General features: G+C 39.8%; 1 protein-coding gene across 1 annotated transcript in view; it reads left to right on the top strand.

Annotated features, from left to right (window-relative positions):
• The window catches only part of ADAMTS19 (ADAM metallopeptidase with thrombospondin type 1 motif 19), a 354,949-nt gene that overhangs the window by 154,001 nt on the left and 186,817 nt on the right, over positions 1-14,131 (top strand). The gene's annotated exons all lie outside the window — the stretch shown is intronic.

Below are 14,131 nucleotides of genomic sequence, written 5' to 3'. Positions count from 1 at the left end.
GTAAATAGTATATATGAGTACTATCATATCATCATAGAGTGAATAAAGTGTATACTAGATCTGAAATGAAATTAGTATAAATAATATAGAAAGCACCCACAATAATTAATGTAAATTGAAACAAAAATAATAATGTGTGCTAAATCTAAACGAATAATATTGATAAAAATAATATTCAAAAACCATAAAGAGTTCATATGTGATAAAGGAAAAAATTATATTTTCAGTCCAAAAATGTTATTATTGATTCTTCAAACTTGATATTAAGGTGAAAAAAAATTTTTTATCCACAAATGCGTGTATATAGAAAATATTCAAAACAATCCTCCACCAGTGAGAAGAGGGGCCGCTTACCAGAGCTTTGGATCCCAGTGTTAGTGAGATCAATAAGGCAACAGCACAGGGGTTTCTGGGTGAACCGTCACAGGCATCCCACCATCTATGTCTCCAATACGAAGGCTCCAATACGAAGGCTCCAATCGAGGAACGAAGGTGTCGTAGATTGCTGACACCACGCTGTCTCTATCTCCAGTACGAAGCCTCCAATCAGGGAACGAGGGTATCGTGGATCATATATAAAAGATCAAAGACACTCGCATAGCGTAAAACCACTTGGTTTAATAAAGTAGAATTTAAAAAGATTTACACTCACATGCGTAAAGAAAAAACGATCACATAAAAAACGAGCCGGCCGGACTCGTGTGCCGCCCGCACTTCCTGGTTGTCAGAACGCCTATCTCCCTTCTGACGTCTCCGCGTTCTACGCCCAACCAGGAAGTGCGGGCGGCACACGAGTCCGGCCGGCTCGTTTTTTATGTGATCGTTTTTTCTTTACGCATGTGAGTGTAAATCTTTTTAAATTCTACTTTATTAAACCAAGTGGTTTTACGCTATGCGAGTGTCTTTGATCTTTTATATATGATCCACGATACCCTCGTTCCCTGATTGGAGGCTTCGTACTGGAGATAGAGACAGCGTGGTGTCAGCAATCTACGACACCTTCGTTCCTCGATTGGAGCCTTCGTATTGGAGCCTTCGTATTGGAGACATAGATGGTGGGATGCCTGTGACGGTTCACCCAGAAACCCCTGTGCTGTTGCCTTATTGATCTCACTAACACTGGGATCCAAAGCTCTGGTAAGCGGCCCCTCTTCTCACTGGTGGAGGATTGTTTTGAATATTTTCTATATACACGCATTTGTGGATAAAAAATTTTTTTTCACCTTAATATCAAGTTTGAAGAATCAATAATAACATTTTTGGACTGAAAATATCATTTTTTCCTTTATCACATATGAACTCTTTATGGTTTTTGAATATTATTTTTATCAATATTATTCGTTTAGATTTAGCACACATTATTATTTTTGTTTCAATTTACATTAATTATTGTGGGTGCTTTCTATATTATTTATACTAATTTCATTTCAGATCTAGTATACACTTTATTCACTCTATGATGATATGATAGTACTCATATATACTATTTACTAATCACATTTTTGTTTATTTAATATTGTTTTTTATGCTTACTTTGTATAGGTTTTGATTAGGTTTTAGGTGTTTGATTAATTTTTAATTTCTAATTTGTTTTTAGCGCAGCTCATTTTTTTCACCTATTTAGGCAAAATTCTTTAACAGGTACTAAAAACATTGTGTTTTATTTGCAACATTTTTGTTATTTTGGTGTTTGGTGTTTTTTTTTTTTGTTTATATAGCAACAAAGGAAAACCCAGTGGTGATTAAAGTGGTGTTCCACACAGAAAATAAAAAAATGATTACAATTCCTAAATAAATGTAAAAAAAATTGGATTTTTTTTAACTCACCTCTAAATGCCTGTTGCTAGGGGATCCCTCATAGTCTGCCTCCTTCAGTGCCTGGGCTGGGGACATCACTTCCCCTCGGCTCAGGAAGGGCTTGGCTCTGCCCCCTCCCTCCTGTCAGTCATCTGGGACACGTGACAGGTCCCCGATGTGCTGCGCGGCCACTCACGGTGCCCACAGTTGCAATGCCGGCGCTGGACCCTGGGACAGGTAAGTGTCCGATTATTAAAAGTCAGCAGCTGCAGTATTTGTAGCTGCTGACTTTTATTTTATTTTTATTTTTTTAACGGGAACTCCTCTTTAAATACCAACAAAAGAAAGCACTATTTGTGTGAAAAAAAAGATATAAATTGAATTTGCGTACAATGTTGCATGCCCAAGCAATTACCAGTTAAAATAGCACAGTTCTGAATAACAGAAAAGAGTCCATACAGAAGGCTTTTGCTCAGCCAAGACAACTCAGTTCTGATAGGTGAATTCTCCAAGTGCTCTTACACAGTAAACAGTCACCATTCACAGATATTGTTTAAAAGTCCCTAGCACAGCCCCTTCATGGGAAGCTCCCCATCCCTTTTAAAACACGTCAGGTATCCTGGCAAGTGGACTTGTGCCAGGGTGTCTTTAGTAAAAATAAACATTACAATTTTTTGTGTCTAATATATACACTCGACAAAGAAAAGGCAATATGGAACCAAGCACTCTGTGCTGATGAAACAAAACTCATACTTCTCGGCTCCAATCTCCAGAGGCATGTTTGGAAAAAAGAAAATGAGAAGCATTTGAAAAAAGAACACAGTGCCAATTGTTAAGTGTAATGGTGGAACTCTCATGATGTGAGGTTGTGTTGCAGCCAGTGATACAGGAAATATTCTGCAGGCAGAAGAGAGACTCCTAAACTTTTATCCACATAAGCCAAACATGCTTATGAGCCCTAAAGACCATTGAACCCCTAAACGAAAAATATTGCTAAATTTAACTATAAACTTAGCATATATGCACATTCATGTTGATTAATAGCAAATAAATAACATTAAAAACACAAATTAATACATACAAAATTATACTAAAAGACAATGTGAAATGCACATTCAGTTTTCAACACCATAAATTGCACTTGGATAGTAGTGGGGAAAAAACACAAACTGAAATGTATGTCACCAAAAACTTCATAGTGGACCTGTTATCAGATATATTTTTTTGCCATGTTAAGTACATGCATGCTAAGTAATGTGTCAGTTTAACACTTCTAGGTATTTATTACCTCTCACAGGGAGGTGCCTTAATCTGATTTTCTCTCCAGAGGGACAGTGCCATCTTTGTTTAGCCATCATTCAGGGTCACCAACTACTTACCAGCTCAGAGATGACCCAATCGTGTAAATCCTGTTGCCTGTGCAGTTATGTACTATGTTTGCAAATGTCTGTCATAGATCAGCACCTGCTTCAGCCTCTCACCTTGTGACTTTGCTTGTGGCATTGTTGCATGCTGATCACTGGGGGAGAGAAGAATGAGGAAAACTTCCTCTTGTCTGCAGAAGACTGATTACCTCATCTTAGCTTAGGCAAAGTCACATGAAGCTCAGAGATGGCTTTTTAATGATAAATAGTGTAGCTTTACAAAAAAATTATACATTTTCTGTGTATTGTGACATGGCAGCAATTTATTAATGCGGTATTGTAAAGTTATTGAAAGGTCCACTTTAAAGCAGAGCTCCACTCAATTGTTTGTACCCTCCACTGCCAAATGTGACACTTTTAAGGGGGAACAGGTACCTGCTCCCGCTTCTAAGGCCGCGTACACACGGGCGGACTGTCTGGCCAACTAAGTCCGTCAGACAATCCGACAGACAGTCCGTCCTACTTTTGAATGAACGGACTTGACCACACACGATGAACAGACAGTCCGCTGAAAGCTTGCGCGATGACGTGTACAGCACGTACGATGGGACTAGAAATACGATGTCCAATACACTGCAATGCAACCTTCGGCCGTGTAAATCCTTTCTGAGCATGCGCCATACTTAGTCCGTCCAACTTGCCTACTCACGAGCGGACTGTCCGCTGAAACCAAAGTTGGACGGACAATATTACGGAAATTCCGAAAGACTTAGTCCGCCAGACTGTCCGCTGAATAAGTCCGCTGAAGCCCACACACGAGCGGACTGTCCGCTGAAACACGTTTCAGCGGACCAAGTCCGTCAGACAGTCCGCCCGTGTGTACGCGGCTTAAGTAAGGTCATTGCGGCACTCTTCTAATATGTCCAGTCCCTCCTCCTTCCCCCCTACTGCCTTCTGGGACACACTTAGGTCCCAGAAGATGGATGGATCATTGAGAAAGTGCAGTTCAATTCGTGAATGCACAGTAGGGAACCAGCTTTGAATCCATCAGGTTTTCCTTACTGGAGATGCCAGTGCCTACACCCAATTGAAGAATCGGCTTGGGTGCTGACATCGCTGGATTCCTAGATTGGCAAGTGTCTATATTAAAAGTCAGCAGCTACAGTCGTATTTGTAGCTGCTGACTTTTTATTTTTTGGGAGACTTGAGCTCCTCTTTAAGGAGTACGTAAAAGATTATAAAGAGAGTTCTTGCTTCCTATCCACACTGACATCCATTTTTTTCTGTGCATCTCCTTCACTGCACTGTCGCCAGTTAACTCCCTGTGTCAGTCTTGCCACACATTCTCTTTAAAATATTGCCTCTTGTATACTTTACCTCAATACTAGGCTATTCCTTCTATCTACACTCAATCTTAGTCCCTCTTCCGCTTCATCATCTTTAAAATTTTCTCCATTTCATCTATTTATATTTTGCCGACTTCGTCCACTCCATTTTCATGTACTCTGTCTTTTCTTACTTTCACCCCACTGTGTCTACTCCAAATTTTGTCCCCTCTGACATCAATCGACATACACATATATCTTTTGCCCCAACTTTGTGCTCTGGTTTCCACCCTCTGTGTTTACTTGTTCATGTATCCAGTAAAGTCTGTGCCACCTCTCACCTTAGTCTGTCTACCCCACCATCTTATGACTTTCTCCCTTTAATGCCTGTTGCATTCACACCACAGCCGCTCACCTTAACCATATTTGTCTTCCTAAATTTTAATAACAGCTTCTGTCCATACCATTTTCTATATGCCACCTTCTGATCCCTAATATAACACACAGCATCATCTTCTCATCTTTGAACATTCATATTTTTGAAAGTCATACATTCAAAATGATATGAGCCTGACAGCCCAAAACAATAATCATGTGCATTAATTATTATACAATCTCAGTAAAAAACAAAAAACTATGTAAATAATAACAGATTACACAACAGAACTTTACAAAGCTAGAATACAAAAGTATACATGAAAGGTACAATTGAATTCCATTTCGTAAGTTTCATCAAATTTTAATGCTCTAGACAGACTGTTTTCTTCTCTGACTGGCACTTCATTTTATAAGCAGGTTTCCTTACACTATCTATTATTTAGATATACTGAAAATCTTGTAAAGGTCTGAAAAAAGATGTAGAACTGGCAGTCAGAATAATAAGATCTACCACATCTGTTACATGGACTTTGTTCACTTCAGTTAAAAGAAAAAAAATATGTCTATAAAACCTGTATGTCTGAATAGAATTCATGGTTTAACACTTCCCCCAAAAGATATGCATAAAAAAAGTAGCAAGATTTAAAAAAAAAATATGCAATTGGATTTTTGTTTCTTCAATTCCCTTACTTAATGCATTATGTTTGGACAAAAAAAGGCACATTTTCCTAGGTGGAAATATTTCTTCCCCTCTATAAAAACATTTTTACTTTTTTTCAAAGCGGGAAACATATGACAGTATATATTTGTATATAAACAAAATGACAGTATATATTTGTATTTTCTTAAAATTAGAAAATGTAAAACAAAAAAAAAAGACTAACAAAAATCCTGAAAACTTTCCAAATCATACAATGCTACAACTTTTGATTTAAAAAAAAAAATCTCAGAAAATCTTAATTTTATTTAAATCATGCAGAAAATGATTAATGCCTACTGCTGACTGTATTTCTATATTTGTTTTAGTCACTGAATTGATTATATTAAAAAATAGATCTGGTATATGTGAATATTAATTTATATGTTCACATTTGAAAAAATCCAGCTTTAGACCCTAACATACAGGTTAAAGTTGTGATGGTACTTTTTTGTTCTAATAAAAGATGATAAATAACAAAGCATTTTTGTATCATGCGAGTTCAACACTGAAAGCACTTTTGGCAGATCTTTAAAAGACAGAATGAAGAGTTCATCTTTAAAAACCCATTACAATTGGCACAAGTTTTCTGATCGTTACGTACCTTTCTGTCAGAAAACAATTACAATACAATACAATTACAATTTAGCTGTTTGTTATATCATATACTGTCATTTAGGATTATTTCTTATAATGAAAAAGTAAACAGTCCTCTTTTCAGGAGAAGTGCATTGCTAGCCATCAGCAGCATTCATTCATAATAGTAGATACAAATATTCAAATCAGTTGATTTACTAAAGGAATAGTGAATTTTCACTTTGCAAGGTAAAAATTCAATCAGCTCAGTGAATAAAGTGAAGAAAGGAAAAAGTGAATACAGTGAAGAAACTTACACTTCGGTCATCCAATCACGTGCAAGAAAAATTAGCGACTGGATATTTAAAATATTTAAAGCCAAATGTCCTTGTGTTGAATAGAGTAGAGAATGGTGAAACCACTGTTATTTTTTTGTCCATATCACATTCAGGAAATTTCATTTAAATTCCTCTTTCAGAGACAAAACAGGAAGTGAGAAGAGAATGTCTTCAAATTACTTTCTTAAACAGTGACCATAACAACAGTTTTTACTATACCCTCTAACCTCCTTCCTTTTTACACCTCCAAAAAAGTTGGATTTACCACTTTTACCACTTTAAGTCCCTGCAAAAATGAAAATCATTTGCAAAATGAGAGGATGAGTCTCCCCAACAGGGATACATAAAAAGTAAAAAATGCTAACAAGAAACCTTTGGAGAGAAAGCAAAGCTTCTTTACAAGAAACATTAGGCTTAGTTTTGTATCAATTGCAAATAAATATGTAGTCAATACCTTTTGGGGTGCAAGCTCAATGCCAAATACGGATCAAACTAAAATAAAACATATGATACTGCATATGTGTAAGCGACATATCTCAATTAACCTTATTAAAGTATTAAAAGTACCCTCTGGTGTTTTTTCAGTTTTTGTACTACAACCATGTGATGTACTTAACACGTCTACAACTTTGAAGCTCCAAAATATTTTTTTCCATTTTGTAATAATAGATGGTGCTCTGTGGGATCTTAAAAATTTGGGATTTTTTTAACCCAACTCAGATTTATATTTATCCACAAATTTGTCTCTGACCTGTTTGGAGGGCTCCTTTGTTTTCTTCATATTGCTTACTTAGTATTGAAGATTCAGGGCCTTTCAGAACAGATATGCTATTCTTATATTGACATCTTTGACAGATCATGTGATACTTTATTTGCACACAGGTAGACCTTAGGTAAACATCTTGTTAAGGGACTTCTGAAGTTAATTGGTTTAACGACATCTTTGCTAAGGTTTCATAGCAAAGGGGCTGAAACATTTTTTATACTCACGATTTCTGTGTTTTTTTGTCTTAAAGCTGAACTTCCAGTTTAATTTACCTTTAAATAGGTAATTTGGTACAAACTGATCCAAATCAACTTTTCTTTCAATAATAGATGTGCTGGCTATGAATGCTATGTAAACTGTATGTATACAGTATACTGCATTGTGTTCTGGCAATGGTACAGGAACTAATCCTGTTACAGAACAAAATCAAGTTGAGCTAAGCTCTACTCAGCCATTCCAAGGAAGCTTTTTATTTTCTGAAAGAATACAAGGCTTCTTCTGATTGGCTGAAGTGGAGAGGCAGGCAGATGCTGTCATATAGAACTGGGAGAGCTGGGTCCAAACCAGGTATTTTATGTTAAATCAAACCTGGCTTTAGGCTTTAATTATTGTTTGTGTCACAATAAAAAATATTTGGCACCTTTAACCACTTTCAGACCGGACCATTTTGCTGGTAAATGACCAGAGGTCTTTTTACACTTTGGCACTGCGCTGCTTTAACTGGTAATTGCGCGGTCATGCAATGTTGTACCCAAACAAAATTTGCGTCCTTTTCTTCCCACAAATAGAGCTTTCTTTTGATGGTATTTGATTGCCTCTGCGATTTTTATTTTTTGCGATATAAACGTAAAAAGACCGCAAATTTTGAAAAAAAATGATATTTTCTACTTTTTGTTATTAGAAAAATCCAATAAACTCAATTTTAGTCATACATTTAGGCCAAAATGTATTCAGCCACATGTCTTTGGTAAAAAAAAAGTCAATAATTGTATATTTATTGGTTTGCGCAAAAGTTGTCACATCTACAAACTAAGGTACGTTTTCTGGAATTTACGCAGCTTTTAGTTTACGACTGCCTATCTCATTTCTTGAGGTGCTAAAATGGCAGGGCAGTACAAAACCCCCCCAAATGACCCCATTTTGGAAAGTAGACCCCCTAAGGAAATTGATAAGAGGCATGTTGAGCCCATTGAATATTTTATTTTTTTGCCTCAAGCGATTGAATAATGACAAAAAAAAAATTTTTTTTTTTTTTTTACACAAAGTTGTCACTAAATGATATATTGCTCACACATGCTATGGGCGTATGTGAAATGACACCCCAAAATAAATTCTGCTGCTTCTCCTGAGTACGGGGATACCACATATGTGGGACTTTTTGGGAGCCTAGCCGCGTACGGGGCCCCGAAAACCAAGCACCGCCTTCAGGCTTTCTAAGGGCGTAAATTTTTGAGTTCACTTCTCACTACCTATTACAGTTTTGAAGGCCATAAAATGCCAAGATGGCACAAAACCCCCACAAATGACCCCATTTTAGAAAGTAGACACCCCAAGCTATTTGCTGAGAGGCATGTTGAGTTCATGGAATATTTTATATTTTGCCACAAGTTGCGGGAAAATTACAAACTTTTTTTTTTTTTTTTTTTTTTCACAAAGTTGTCACTAAATGATATATTGCTCACACATGCCATGGGCATATGTGAAATGACACCCCAAAATAAATTCTGCTGCTTCTCCTGAGTACGGGGATACCACATATGTGGGACTTTTTGGGAGCCTAGCCGCGTACGGGGCCCCGAAAACCAAGCACCGCCTTCAGGCTTTCTAAGGGCGTAAATATTTGACTTCACTCCTCACTACCTATTACAGTTTTGAAGGCCATAAAATGCCAAGATGGCACAAAACCCCCACAAATGACCCCATTTTAGAAAGTAGACACCCCAAGCTATTTGCTGAGAGGCATGTTGAGTCCATGGAATATTTTATATTTTGCCACAAGTTGCGGGAAAATTACAAACTTTTTTTTTTTTTTTTTTTTTTTCACAAAGTTGTCACTAAATGATATATTGCTCACGCATGCCATGGGCATATGTGAAATGACACCCCAAAATAAATTCTGCTGCTTCTCCTGAGTACGGGGATACCACATATGTGGGACTTTTTGGGAGCCTAGCCGCGTACGGGGCCCCGAAAACCAAGCACCGCCTTCAGGCTTTCTAAGGGCGTTACAGTTTTGAAGGCCATAAAATGCCAAGATGGCACAAACCCCCCCCAAATGACCCCATTTTGGAAAGTAGACACCCCTAAATTTAGGGGTACACTAGTGAGACTAGGTAATAAATGGCGGGTGCCCTGAAACTATAAAAAAATAACTAACCAACCAGCGTCACCTGTAACAGTTATATGGTGATCACTGGTGAAAGGGTTAACTAGGGGGCAATCAGGGGGCTTTATGCGGTAGTATATGGGGGTCCCTGGCGCTATAAAAAGCTGCGGCGAACCTAAATACCTACTTGCCTAACTAGCGTCACCTGTGACACTAATACAGCGATCAGAAAAACGATCGCTTATTAGGCTGGGTTCACACTGGAGCGATGCGGGAACGCCACGAATGCGCGGCGGGTTCCCGCATCGCATGCCTCCCGGCGGCAGTTCACACTGCCCTATGCGAACTGCTGGGAGTGTCAGTGAAATGTTACTGACACCCCCAGATCAGTTCGCATATCGCAGTGCGATCTGCAAACTCGGATCGCATGGTGTGAACACCCATGCGATCCGATTCTGCTGCGGGCCAAAAAAAGGGTCCCGTGCGAATTTGCGGCGGGTGCGGCGGGTGTGGCGGGTGCGGCGAATGGCTGAACTCGAATCGCACAGAGATCGGATGTGATTTGCACTGCAGTGCGAATCACATCCGTTCTCAAACCGCTGCAATCTGAACCCAGCCTTAGTGACACTGGCGACGGGGGGTGATCACGGGGTTAAACCTTTATTGGGGGGGTTAGGGGGGTACCTTAGAACTAAAGGGGGCTAACCCTAACTGCCCTAACAGTTATTAGTCACAAATGACACCCGCCGGGTGATCAGGGGGTTAAACCTTTATTAGGTAATAAATGGCGGGTGCCCTGAAACTATAAAAAAATAACTAACCAACCAGCGTCACCTGTAACAGTTATATGGTGATCACTGGTGAAAGGGTTAACTAGGGGGCAATCAGGGGGCTTTATGCGGTAGTATATGGGGGTCCCTGGCGCTATAAAAAGCTGCGGCGAACCTAAATACCTACCTGCCTAACTAGCGTCACCTGGGACACTAATACGGCGATCAGAAAAATGATCGCTTATTAGGCTGGGTTCACACTGGAGCGATGCGGAAACGCCGCGAATCCGCGGCGGGTTCCCGCATCGCATGCCTCCCGGCGGCAGTTCACACTGCCCTATGCGAACTGCTGGGAGTGTCAGTGAAATGTTACTGACACCCCCAGATCAGTTCGCATATCGCAGTGCGATCTGCAAACTCGGATCGCATGGTGTGAACACCCATGCGATCCGATTCTGCTGCGGGCCAAAAAAAGGGTCCCGTGCGAATTTGCGGCGGGTGCGGCGGGTGTGGCGGGTGCGGCGGGTGCGGCGAATGGCTGAACTCGAATCGCACAGAGATCGGATGTGATTTGCACTGCAGTGCGGTGCGAATCACATTCGTTCTCATAAACCGCTGCAATGTGAACCCAGCCTTAGTGACACTGGCGACGGGGGGTGATCACGGGGTTAAACCTTTATTGGGGGGGTTAGGGGGGTACATTAGAACTAAAGGGGGCTAACTCTAACTGCCCTAACAGTTATTACAGTCACAAATGACACCAATGCAAAAAAAAAAAAAAAAAAAAAAAAAATGACATTGGTGTCACTGTGACTGGGGGGCAGGGGTAATTGGGGGGGTGATCGGGGGGTAAAGGGGGGGTGTGAGTGTGCCTGGCATGTTCTACTGTGTGTGGGATGTGTTGGTGCAACTCACTGATCCGCTCTCCTCCGTGTCGGAACGAAAAATACCGACACGGAGGAGAGAATACATCACTTCCTCTCCTGTGTTTACATTACAGGAGAGGAAGTGATGTCACCGGGGATTTCTATTCGTCGGGAGCGATCGCGAGGGGGTGGCCATGAATGAATGGCCGTCCCCTCGTCCGGGATCGCTCCCGAACGAAAACCGACCGCCGCAGGCACCGGGCGGGGGCCCGATCGGGCCCCCGACCCGCGGGAGGCAAATCACGTACATGTACGTGCTTATGCCTGCCCGTGCCATTCTGCCGACGTACATCGGCGTTAGGCGGTCGGCAAGTGGTTAAAGTTGTAGGACTGTTTGTTAGAAACCATGAAATCTGACCGAGACAGAAGTACAGTTAAATCACACTTGTTTAATAATAAAAGTAAAAAGAACAAACATAGTCAAAATATAGCCAAAGCTCAGTAACAGGAACAGATACTCAGCCAAGCCAGAACTCAGGGATCAATGTAGTGGAACAGCAAGCAGGATCTGGAGCCAGAAGGGATGTCAGCAAAGCAAGTCTTTAACCACTTTCAGACCGGACCAATTTGCTGGTCAAAGACCAGACCACTTTTTGCGATTCGGCACTGCATCACTTTAACTGACAATTGCGCGGTCGTGCGACGTGGCTCCCAAACAAAATTGACGTACTTTTTTTTCCCACAAATAGAGCTTTCTTTTGGTGGTATTTGATCACCCCTGCGGTTTTTATTTTTTGCGCTATAAACAAAAATAGAGCGACAATTTTGAAAAAAACGCATTATTTTTTACTTTTTGTTATAATAAATATCCCCCAAAAATATATAAAAAAAACATTTTTTTCCCTCAGTTTAGGCCGATACGTATTCTTCTACATATTTTTGGTAAAAAAAATCACAATAAGCGATTATTGATTGGTTTGCGCAAAAGTTATAGCGTTTACAAAATAGGGATAGTTTTATAGCATTTTTACTAATAATTTTTTATTATTTTTTTTTACTAGTAATGGCGGCGATCAGCGATTTTTATTGAGACTGCGACATTGTGGGGGACCCATCGGACATTTTTGACACATTTTTGGGACCATTGTCATTTATACAGTAATCACTGTTATATAAATGCAGTGATTCCTGTGTAAATGACACTGGCAGTGAAGGGGTTAACCAGTGGGTGGCAGTGTAGGGGTTAAGTGTTCCTAGGGGTGTGTTACTAACTGTGGGGGGGTTGGGCTTTCATTTAGTGAACACTGATCTCTGCTCCAATCACATGGAGCAGAGATCAGCGTCACTAGTTGCTAGGCAGAATGGAGAAATGCTGTTTACAACGGCATTTCTTCATTTGGCCGCTCCGTGAGACGATCGCGGGTATGCCCGCGGCGATCGAGTCCGCGGGTCCCGCGACCGGACTCACGGGGGTCCCGACCAGTGCGGGAGCGTGCCGCCGGCGGCGCGCTCCCGATGGCAGGGCGGTAAATTTCAAAGGGACGTACATGTATGCCCATTTGTCTGCCCGTGCCATTCTGTCGACGTACATCGTCGTGCGCTGGTCGGCAAGTGGTTAAACAGGAACGCAAGAGAATGTCTCTGTGATGTTGACCAAGACAAAGGCAAAGATCCTCTGGACTGGATAACTTAAATAGACAGGACTGACGAGAAGGAAATCATCAACAGCTGAGTAACTGTGGAGAGATAGGAGCTGGCAATTAGCCGAAAGAAGAGCGATCAGCTCTGAGAAAGAAGGGCTAAGCCCAGCCCTGACACTGTTGTGCTTATCACACGGTACAACCCTTGCCCCTGCTCCCCCCCACCACATCCATTTTCATTCCAGGTTGTAAGGCAACAAACAGGAAAAATACAGAGGAGGTAAATATTTTTTGTGGGGCACAGTGAATAGTCAGTATATAATGCATATATTAGAAGAACCACCCTAGTCCCGCCCCTCCCTAGAAAATAAATTCTAAAATATATATTATAACACCTTTCTTTATTAAAATCCTTCTCAATACATAGTTGATTTTTTTGTCATAGATGCTTAAGCTCGTCACACTGTTTCAGTGTTACCTGCTGATGCACCCAGTGGTATCCAATCATTTTATTTTATTATTATTATTCATTTTTTTTATTAACATATTATATACATACACTCATTGTACAAATAAAAAAATGGTATAGTTTTAAAGCAATGGATGTGACATTCATTAAACATTCACTGGTGGTGAGTCAATCACTGTTGTTTGAAAATTTGTAACCAGGAGATTCAACTGTAGTAAATGTTTGGTGAATATCGGATTAACCGCTTCATAAATAAGCCTATAAGTGTTTTAATGCAGTCTCCATACACATTAGAATAATTCCTCTTTTCACCATGACATAACAGGAAGTGACAGAAAATCTCACCAGAAGGAAAACGAATCTCAACAATTTAACAGAAGTTTTAGTCCTTTCCCACCCTTTTGAAGATTTTGGCTGTAATTTTGGTTGCAATGTTGTTTTATGACTTGTCCATTTATAATAAATAACACAGACAAAATGCGAGCTATAGGTATAAAAATAATACAATACAAAAGCCTACACACACATGCACATTTATTAATTTGAACTATTATTTTTATGGTTGCACTCGATTTACTTTTTTCAACCTGACTATGTAACTATGTAACTTGATTATTTTATATTTTATCATTCTCAATTATTTAACTCAAATATAATAATATTTAATAATCTGAGATAATCTGTAGAGCAAAGCATAAAGCGCATTTCTTTTCTCCTAACTAGTAAAACTGTTTTTACTATGTCTATGTTTACAGTTATTTAGAAGCTATATTTGTGAGAAAATGGTTGTAAAAGTTTTTATGATATTTTTTCCTTTTA

This window comes from Lithobates pipiens, unplaced genomic scaffold (genome assembly GCF_037356315.1).
Source record: "Lithobates pipiens isolate NorthernLeopardFrog02 unplaced genomic scaffold, aLitPip1_a1.2 Scaffold_3, whole genome shotgun sequence".
NCBI classification, from domain to species: domain Eukaryota; kingdom Metazoa; phylum Chordata; class Amphibia; order Anura; family Ranidae; genus Lithobates; species Lithobates pipiens.
This window is presented reverse-complemented; position numbering and strand designations above follow the sequence as displayed.